The 11,394-nt window shown below is 37.6% G+C and overlaps 1 long non-coding RNA gene across 1 annotated transcript; it reads left to right on the forward strand.

Annotated features, from left to right (window-relative positions):
* Window positions 1–1,289: 1,289 nt before the first annotated feature.
* On the forward strand, window positions 1,290–2,083 carry LOC146737925 (uncharacterized). Its single transcript, XR_014930791.1, has 2 exons — window positions 1,290–1,464; window positions 1,905–2,083. It is a non-coding gene; the product is annotated as an uncharacterized LOC146737925 (long non-coding RNA).
* The last annotated feature ends 9,311 nt before the right edge of the window (window positions 2,084–11,394 follow it).

Raw genomic sequence — 11,394 nt, forward strand, 5'->3', positions numbered from 1 at the left:
CTGATCGCTTGTTTTTATGATTTTTGTTTATTTCGCGCAGCCATTAAAAACAAAGGCTATTGAAAGGCTATTACTTTCGAGTTTTTAAACATACAATTTATTGTAGAACTACAACGCCGAGTGTCTACGTACGGTGGATAAAATTGGTTGGGGGAAATATCGCCTTGTTTACGTGTCCCGCCGTAGCTAAAATTGTTATACACGTTTGTCAACACCGGTGGCGCTTCACATTACTAATGCAAGATTAGTTTCAGTTTTAGGTCATTACTGAAATCGAGGCTATAAACATCATAATCTGCAAGTTTCATCAAACGCACGGTGTCAGGGGCGGATACAAGATTTTGTTATGGGGGGGGGGGTCCAAACTTTAAAATCGCCAGACTAAGTTAACGATTTGTTTAGATTATACAAAAACAAATTGATTATTTTTTCAACAGGGGGTCCGGACCCCAAGACCCCCCCCTAGATTCGCCACTTGGTGTTCTCCTATCTCCAAGCTTTGAGAAAAAGTATAGTTGTACACGTACAAACCCGAATTGTAAATAAGTGCAAGTATATGCTATATGCAGTTTTTAATAGTGGGCACTAGTGACAACAAATAAAAACACGCGGCTTGTCTGAACTACAATATCATATAGTAGTATATGAGTACATAATCCCATCAGACATATCCACTCTAAGTTTCCACAGTAAGGCACATGATCGCCAGATGACACTACAACTATGATTTGAGCGCCATGGCAACTGGTGGAGATGAAATATGCCTACATTTATGTAGCTGACTAGTCTAGTAATAACAAATGTAGTGGTGACATTGCGGATTATCTATATTAATTATTTTCTGGTATTTTTTTTATGAAATCAATCAATGTGACGATAAATAATATATAAAGTCGTCGTCCGAATCGCACGGTTTGTCAGTGACGACTTATTGACGACTCTACCAACGGAGGGGTGGTCCGAAACAATAGTTCCTTGGCTAGCGAAGAATATGTAAAGAGGAACTATCATGTCAAAGTGTGTATTTTGCCAGCTGCCCTCATCGACGGCTGGACGAGTTGGATTTGAAGCCGACGGTAGATGGCGCAACTCACTTACACGCCGCACTCAAAGTTTCTTACAGTGTCACAATCTGATTAAAATCTGATGTAGTGTACGGGCTTTAATTATTTTGGCTATAAACTTATTTTATTTTTTATTACTTTTGTTATTAATGCCCTTTTATTTTATTATTTTACTTTGATTTTGTGATTTTTTTTTTATTCCGCCCTACCTACATCTGACCCGATGCCTATGTAACGAGATTTCAACGAGACCCACTATCGACGATTTTAGTCAACGAATCACAGACCTCCTTCTGTAGCGCACATGATGACGTCACCGGGCGGAGTCGGGTGGCAAACACACTCAAATAAAATGGCGGATTATACCGACGTTAGCGACCGAGAATAACACGGCTTTTCGGTAAGTTTATCATTGTCAACTGCAACGAAAGTCATTTTTATGTTAATATTGTGGCTCGAATGGTTCGACTTTAGATCGTTATTTTGCATAGTTATTCTGGGAGTGACGATTTTGTTTCCACCGTTTCGACCGAACACCAGTGTCTTTTTCCAGTCGCCTGCCCTGGAGACGGGTGATGTTTTGTTGACGATCGGGCCAACATCGTCTACGGTATTGAAGCGTAGCTGTAAATATTTATCAAGTTCTATCAACATTTTGTACATTATACAATAACTCTTTATTAAAGTAATTGAGCTGATTTGGACTGGAATCCAATTTTCTGTGTCGATGCCGTGGGCCGGTGACCGTTATACAATTTAAAATCAGTTTGCATTGTTTACTATAGCTGATTACAGTGTTCTAATCATTACGATTTACTTATTTTTTTGCTTCCATTCTAGATAATTATGCTCAGTGATGTAAAATTGAAGCGATGACTGAATGAACGAACCTTGGCTGGCGAAGATGTATCTGGAAGTGTACACATTTGTTGGAAGTGAAAAAAATATTCAATGTAATGACAAAAATTGTAAAATGCTGTGAAATTTCTTTTGCAAATAAAAATATACTAGCAATTTTCTATTAATGGTTTATTCAAGGGGACAAAATATAATGTACAGAAAGATTGCCCGTAGAGTGTCGCTACACTGAAAAGTAAGCAACCGACAGCCTGTATAAAAGGGGGGCTGTGATTGGCTGTTACTTACGCGAGATTTGAACGGGGACTTACATAGGCGTCGGATCAGATGTAGGTAGGGCGGAATAAAAAAAAATCACAAAATCAAAGTAAAATAATAAAATAAAAGGGCATTAATAACAAAAGTAATAAAAAATAAAATAAGTTTATAGCCAAAATAATTAAATCCCGTACACTACATCAGATTGTAATCAGATTGACAGTGTCAATAACATACCCAGAGTTATTGGGGAACCAGATTTTTATACATCTGCCACCGTAACGCCATAAGTTACAGCGTGCCGTAATTTTATGCTATTGTACTGAGTATTTTCATCCCACCATATTAGGAAATGCAAATTGCGAAATGAAATTCGGTGCTGAACATCACTTACATAAAGCGTGAATTGCAATTGACCTCACTTTGATGACGCATTGGTTGTGGAATACGGGAAAGGGACCGAAGCATGCGCACTGCGTACACAATATGCCAATGATCTTTAACGAGGTTAGGACCTAAACACAACTCATGGATATTATTTGAAAGTGCAATTATTAATAAAAAAAACTTTTATTATGAAACGCCGGAATCATGTATATTCGGTCTTGATTCCCGCTCTGTCTATTGTGATAATTTGAAAACTGTACACGCTTTCTATCACACTAAACTGGTCACCAAATTAACAACGGTTTCTGGCCTTTACACTAAAGTCGAGAAGTCTGAATGAGCGTAGGCAAGCCTAAATAGGTTCAATTGATGTATGCGCACGCTATATACCTCACGAATAGAACCTCACAGATACGACCTCACGAATAGGACTCAGGAAGTGACGTATTGATTGTTCAATGGCGTTGTGGCACATTATAATTTAACGTTGCCGGGCCCATTAGTATCAATATATTTGGTATTTCGTAAATAGAAACTGAGCTCGCGACGTGGACTCGGGTCGTGGACTCGGGTCGCACACAGTCGGACAGAGCAAGGGAGCAAGGGAGTGTTTGGTTATTGAATGACCCTTGGTTTGCGGTGCTACTATTCGATGACTCGCGATGTAACGGTCGGTACTGTGACTGATTCAAACGCCTTGTGCCGTTATATTCCTGGGCACAGAATGTGTTTTGAGGCCTTCGAGTTCCAGTTCATAATCTTCAACTTACCGGTAGTGATGTTTTCAACAATTAGATTTTTCGGTATTTTGTAGAAGTTGGTCATGGAGAGCGACACGTTTACTATAGAGTCCTGTAGGTCCCAGCGAAGTACTGTGATGACAACAAACAATGATGCTCGCAAGATAATTCTAAAATAAAACAGCGTTTGCTTATAATTATAAATGTGTGGGTTGAATAGAACTGCGGTGCTATCTAAATTTAGCTTTGAAAAACAGATTTCCAAATAATCTGGGTGACAGGAAACTCTCAATCTATTACATAAAATATACATGATTCGTCTTCATAGACTAAAAAAATATTTGACCCATTATTTGAATTGACCATCAGCACTAAGTTTCATGTTTTAATGCTGTAATGGAATTATTTACGTTCAACAAACTTATATAGAACTCACGGTTTCACGTTTTGTCACAGTCCGTGCTATTACAGAGAATGGCATTTTCCAGTACACTAATAACGCTTTATAAATTCTCTCAGAGTGCAAATTTTATTTCAAATGACAGCAGTGTGATGATACCATTCAAGCGAATGTTTTATTTGCAAACTCAATGTCGAAATATGTAAGATGGTATGTTTTAATAGGTGTTCTAAACTCCACTTCTTATTTATATTAGAAAAGGTATTAAAACTCAGGCTCCATTTTGGGTAAATTGTACTAAAATGGATATTCAAATTTCGACATTTTGATGAAGATGTGTTGTCATAATAAGACATAGTTCTACATTACACTGAAAAGAGGGGTTAAACAGTTTGAAATGAGAACTCCGTAGCGCAGAATGTACCTATACCTCTCCAACACAAGGAGCTTCAACTTGGCAGTGAACCCCTTCCATTCACGGTGAATCGTCATTTAAGGATGTAACCCTGCATATTGTCTGTCTTTCTGTTGTCTAATAAGTATATTAAATGAGATTGGGTAATGCCAAAGAAATATTATTTTCTATTGCTATTTTGACAAATTATTATACTCGGTTTAGGTGATGAATTCCACGTCTTTGTTTCACTCATTTAATGAAATATACATTGCACTTACTACTAAATCAGAAAATACAACAACAGCTACATACAAATTAAAACAATATAGAGTACTGAGGCCTTTCATAGAAATGTAGATGTTTTAAGAATTGTCATATTTCTACCGTTAAATGCGATTTCAACTTGTTCATTAGTACGGCTGCCAGTGAATGCAATTCATATTCACATAACTGACTTGCAGTTGATTGTCGAATGCACTGTGAATCAAAACACATTTAAAAGATGCGTAAACTAACCACTGAGCTTAATGTTTCATTTCGCCACGGTTTTGAGAATATGGGCTACTGGCAATAAGCCCCTGCAAAATTCGCCGATTGGCTTTAATACTAACCTCGGAGTATGCAATGTTATTTTTCTTTTAAGGGGCAGTTACACGTGATTCTTTGTGAACCATGTGACAGACTCATCAAGGCGTAAAAGACAAAATATCCGGCATGTACATATAATACACATATCCATGTGATACTAGTATATGACCCAACCATCCGACTACACTATACATATCCATGTGATACTATTATATAACCTCAACCATCTGACTACAACTACACATATTCATGTGATACCAGTATATCACCTCAACCATCCGACTACAACTACACATATCCACGTGATACTAGTATATCACCTCAACCATCCGACTACGACTACACATATCCATGTGATACTAGTATATCGTCTCAACCTTCCGACTACAACTACATATATCCATGTGATACTAGTATATGATCTCAACCATCCGACTACAACTACACATATCCATGTGATACTAGTATAGTATATCACCAACCATCCGACTACAACTACATACATCCATGTGATACTAGTATATCATCTCAACCATCTGACTACAACTACACATATCCATGTGATACTAGTATATCATCTCAACCATCCGACTACAACTACACATATCCATGTGATACTAGTATATCACCCAACCATCCGACTACAACTACACATATCCATGTGATACTAGTATATAACCTCAACCATCTGACTACACTACACATATCCATGTGATACTAGTATATCATCTCAACCATCCGACTACAACTACACATATCCATGTGATACTAGTATATCACCCAACCATCCGACTACAACTACACATATCCATGTGATACTAGTATATCACCTCAACCATCTGACTACACTACACATATCCATGTGATACTAGTATATCACCCAACCATCCAACTACAACTACACATATCCATGTGATACTAGTATATCACCCAACCATCCGACTACAACTACACATATCCATGTGATACTAGTATATCACCCAACCATCCAACTACAACTACACATATCCACGTGATACTAGTATTTCACCTCAACCATCCGACTACAACTACACATATTCATGTGATACCAGTATATCTCCTCAACCATCCGACTACAACTACACATATCCACGTGATACTAGTATATCACCTCAACCATCCGACTACGACTACACATATCCATGTGATACTAGTATATCGTCTCAACCTTCCGACTACAACTACATATATCCATGTGATACTAGTATATGATCTCAACCATCCGACTACAACTACACATATCCGTGTGATACTAGTATAGTATCTCACCAACCATCCGACTACAATTACATACATCCATGTGATACTAGTATATCATCTCAACCATCCGACTACAACTACACATATCCATGTGATACTAGTATATCATCTCAACCATCCGACTACAACTACACATATCCATGTGATACTAGTATATCACCCAACCATCCAACTACAACTACACATATCAATGTGATACTAGTATATCACCCAACTATCCGACTACAACTACACATATCCACGTGATACTAGTATATCACCCAACTATCCGACTACAATTACACATATACATGTGATACTAGTATATAACCTCAACCATCTGACTATACTACACATATACATGTGATACTAGTATATGACCCAACCATCCAACTACAACTACACATATCCATGTGATACTAGTATATCACCCAACCATCCAACTACAACTACACATATCCATGTGATACTAGTATATCACCCAACCATCCAACTACAACTACACATATCCACGTGATACTAGTATATCACCCAACTATCCGACTACAATTACACATATACATGTGATACTAGTATATCATCTCAACCATCCGACTACAACTACACATATCCATGTGATACTAGTATATCATCTCAACCATCCGACTACAACTACACATATCCATGTGATACTAGTATATCGTCTCAACCTTCCGACTACAACTACATATATCCATGTGATACTAGTATATGATCTCAACCATCCGACTACAACTACACATATCCGTGTGATACTAGTATAGTATCTCACCAACCATCCGACTACAATTACATACATCCATGTGATACTAGTATATCATCTCAACCATCCGACTACAACTACACATATCCATGTGATACTAGTATATCATCTCAACCATCCGACTACAACTACACATATCCATGTGATACTAGTATATCACCCAACCATCCAACTACAACTACACATATCAATGTGATACTAGTATATGATCTCAACCATCCGACTACAACTACACATATCCGTGTGATACTAGTATAGTATCTCACCAACCATCCGACTACAACTACATACATCCATGTGATACTAGTATATCATCTCAACCATCCGACTACAACTACACATATCCATGTGATACTAGTATATCATCTCAACCATCCGACTACAACTACACATATCCATGTGATACTAGTATATCACCCAACCATCCAACTACAACTACACATATCAATGTGATACTAGTATATCACCCAACTATCCGACTACAACTACACATATCCACGTGATACTAGTATATCACCCAACTATCCGACTACAATTACACATATACATGTGATACTAGTATATAACCTCAACCATCTGACTATACTACACATATACATGTGATACTAGTATATGACCCAACCATCCAACTACAACTACACATATCCATGTGATACTAGTATATCACCCAACCATCCAACTACAACTACACATATCCATGTGATACTAGTATATCACCCAACCATCCAACTACAACTACACATATCCACGTGATACTAGTATATCACCCAACTATCCGACTACAATTACACATATACATGTGATACTAGTATATAACCTCAACCATCTGACTATACTACACATATACATGTGATACTAGTATATGACCCAACCATCCAACTACAACTACACATATCCATGTGATACTAGTAGATAACCTCAACCATCCGACTACAACTACACATATCCATGTCATACTAGTATATCACCCAACCATCCAACTACAACTACACATATCCATGTGATACTAGTATATCACCCAACCATCCAACTACAACTACACATATCCATGTGATACTAGTATATCACCCAACCATCCAACTACAACTACACATGTCCATGTGATACCAGTATATCACCTCAACCATCCGACTACAACTACACATATTCATGTGATACTAGTATATAACCTCAACCATCCGACTACGACTACACATATCCATGTGATACTAGTATATCGTCTCAACCTTCCGACTACAACTACATATATCCATGTGATACTAGTATATGATCTCAACCATCCGACTACAACTACACATATCCGTGTGATACTAGTATAGTATCTCACCAACCATCCGACTACAATTACATACATCCATGTGATACTAGTATATCATCTCAACCATCCGACTACAACTACACATATCCATGTGATACTAGTATATCATCTCAACCATCCGACTACAACTACACATATCCATGTGATACTAGTATATCACCCAACCATCCAACTACAACTACACATATCAATGTGATACTAGTATATGATCTCAACCATCCGACTACAACTACACATATCCGTGTGATACTAGTATAGTATCTCACCAACCATCCGACTACAACTACATACATCCATGTGATACTAGTATATCATCTCAACCATCCGACTACAACTACACATATCCATGTGATACTAGTATATCATCTCAACCATCCGACTACAACTACACATATCCATGTGATACTAGTATATCACCCAACCATCCAACTACAACTACACATATCAATGTGATACTAGTATATCACCCAACTATCCGACTACAACTACACATATCCACGTGATACTAGTATATCACCCAACTATCCGACTACAATTACACATATACATGTGATACTAGTATATAACCTCAACCATCTGACTATACTACACATATACATGTGATACTAGTATATGACCCAACCATCCAACTACAACTACACATATCCATGTGATACTAGTATATCACCCAACCATCCAACTACAACTACACATATCCATGTGATACTAGTATATCACCCAACCATCCAACTACAACTACACATATCCACGTGATACTAGTATATCACCCAACTATCCGACTACAATTACACATATACATGTGATACTAGTATATAACCTCAACCATCTGACTATACTACACATATACATGTGATACTAGTAGATAACCTCAACCATCCGACTACAACTACACATATCCATGTCATACTAGTATATCACCCAACCATCCAACTACAACTACACATATCCATGTGATACTAGTATATCACCCAACCATCCAACTACAACTACACATATCCATGTGATACTAGTATATCACCCAACCATCCAACTACAACTACACATGTCCATGTGATACCAGTATATCACCTCAACCATCCGACTACAACTACACATATTCATGTGATACTAGTATATAACCTCAACCATCCGACTACAACTACACATATCCATGTGATACTAGTATATCACCCAACCATCCAACTACAACTACACATGTCCATGTGATACCAGTATATCACCTCAACCATCCGACTACAACTACACATATTCATGTGATACTAGTATATCACCCAACCATCCAACTACAACTACACATATCCATGTGATACTAGTATATCACCCAACCATCCAACTACAACTACACATGTCCATGTGATACCAGTATATCAACTCAACCATCCGACTACAACTACACATATCCACGTGATACTAGTATATAACCTCAACCATCCGACTACAACTACACATATTCATGTGATACTAGTATATAACCTCAACCATCTGACTACAACTACACATATCCATGTGATACTAGTATATAACCTCAACCATCCAACTACAACTACACATATCCATGTGATACTAGTATATCACCTCAACCATCCGACTACAACTACACATATTCATGTGATACTAGTATATAACCTCAACCATCCGACTATTTTATAAAGTTTATTCTTTACTCTGGGTTTTAAGTGTTCAGTCAAGAGAGCAAGTAAACATTATTCCTTGCAAAATCCGCTATTCTTATGATGATGCACAGTCCCTCTGATGATACAAGGGTTCTTCAGCTTTTTAAATAAATTTCAAATACGTACACATTTTTTTAAAAACAACAACAACAACAACAACAACAACAAAAACATTCAATTAACAAGATCAAAAGCATACCCTATTGGCGTAATTTCAACACATCAATAAAAACGATTGCCCTGTTAGCATTTTGCCCATCTTTATTCTAAACACCGAATATACATGTTCCCGAATGAGGTTTGCACATCCAACATTAGCCGGCCAAAAAATGAAAATATACTTCTATGAAATCCAGAAATATCATTTTGAAAAAAAATATAATTCATCATACCACCATCATGATATAATTCAGTGTTTGGCTGAACTATTCATTACAAATTAACTCACATCAAAATGTATCATACGCCTTAACGATTAGATCAACTAAGTTCTGTATTCAGGAAGGAAATTATACATATTTATGCAGTTAACACGCCAGTCTGTTCTTCGCGATTATTCAGGGGCGGGGGAATTCTGAACGTCACGTACTACTAAGTAGACCTTACCGGAGATTCGCTGGTAGGTTCGCCGGAGAGATTCACAGAAGAAATTACAAAAATGTAAAACTTGAAGATTGATTAGTAACCTCTTTTCCGTTTATCTTATATGTCGGAAAAAATATACCCGTATTTTGTTTTCTCGATTTTAATAACCCTACCTACGTGTAGACATTACTTTCTATTGCATAACCACATTCACGGGCATGCACGCGGGGGGGGGGGGGGGCAGTTGATACATTGTACATAGCTGGGTAGGGAAGTGGCCCTGAGTGCTCAAAAGTGTGGCCAATTTTATAACTGGATAGTGGCAAAATCTATACCCATGTTTATACCAAAGTACCATTTCTGTCCTCACTGTTTATTTCGAATAAAACAGTTACCTAGGGATATGAGGCCGGAATCTGAGGTGGAGATATTCGCTCATATACGGAACCATAAATACACCAAATTGGGAAAATACTACCGATATTCATACCCATCTTGATCAGAAATAAGACCGATACTTATTTCTAATATTCTAAAAACGAGAACCACTTCAGGGGCACGTAAAATATGCCGCCACTCGAAAATCAAGCTGAAACCTTTTGTGTCAGCACAATTTGCCCCTCAAAATGAAGGAAATAGCTTAGGTTGTAGAGGGTCTAGATTTCAAAATTCAAGGAAGAGTATGCCCCTGGGTCCTCCTAGTAAGCGAGGGGTGATGAGCAGATCTCGCCCCTCCATGGGATATTTCATTCCGCCGCCTCTGTAAATCATAATAGCGACTGATTTGAATATCTCGACAAAATGTATCCTTGTTTATATTACTGTGACCCCCCCCCCCAATACGAGACCACAAAATCTTTGTGCGCGTGTGTTCTCTAGAAAAGTTTGTTCTAGATGATTGGATATAAATTGTATTATCTGATGAAATGTTGAAACCTGTCTACACAACGGAGCAAATGTAACTTCCAGCCATATGTGCTAATTGTCGTAATCTTTCATTTTCCTTCGCAGTGCTGCAAAACAGCACGAACAAGTAATATTAAAATTCACTGTTTTGTCTATTATGTTTCTTTAAGGTTTATGCA

The sequence above is a fragment of the Saccoglossus kowalevskii genome, chromosome 10 (assembly GCF_978046115.1).
Source record: "Saccoglossus kowalevskii chromosome 10, keSacKowa6.1, whole genome shotgun sequence".
Lineage (NCBI taxonomy): Eukaryota > Metazoa > Hemichordata > Enteropneusta > Harrimaniidae > Saccoglossus > Saccoglossus kowalevskii.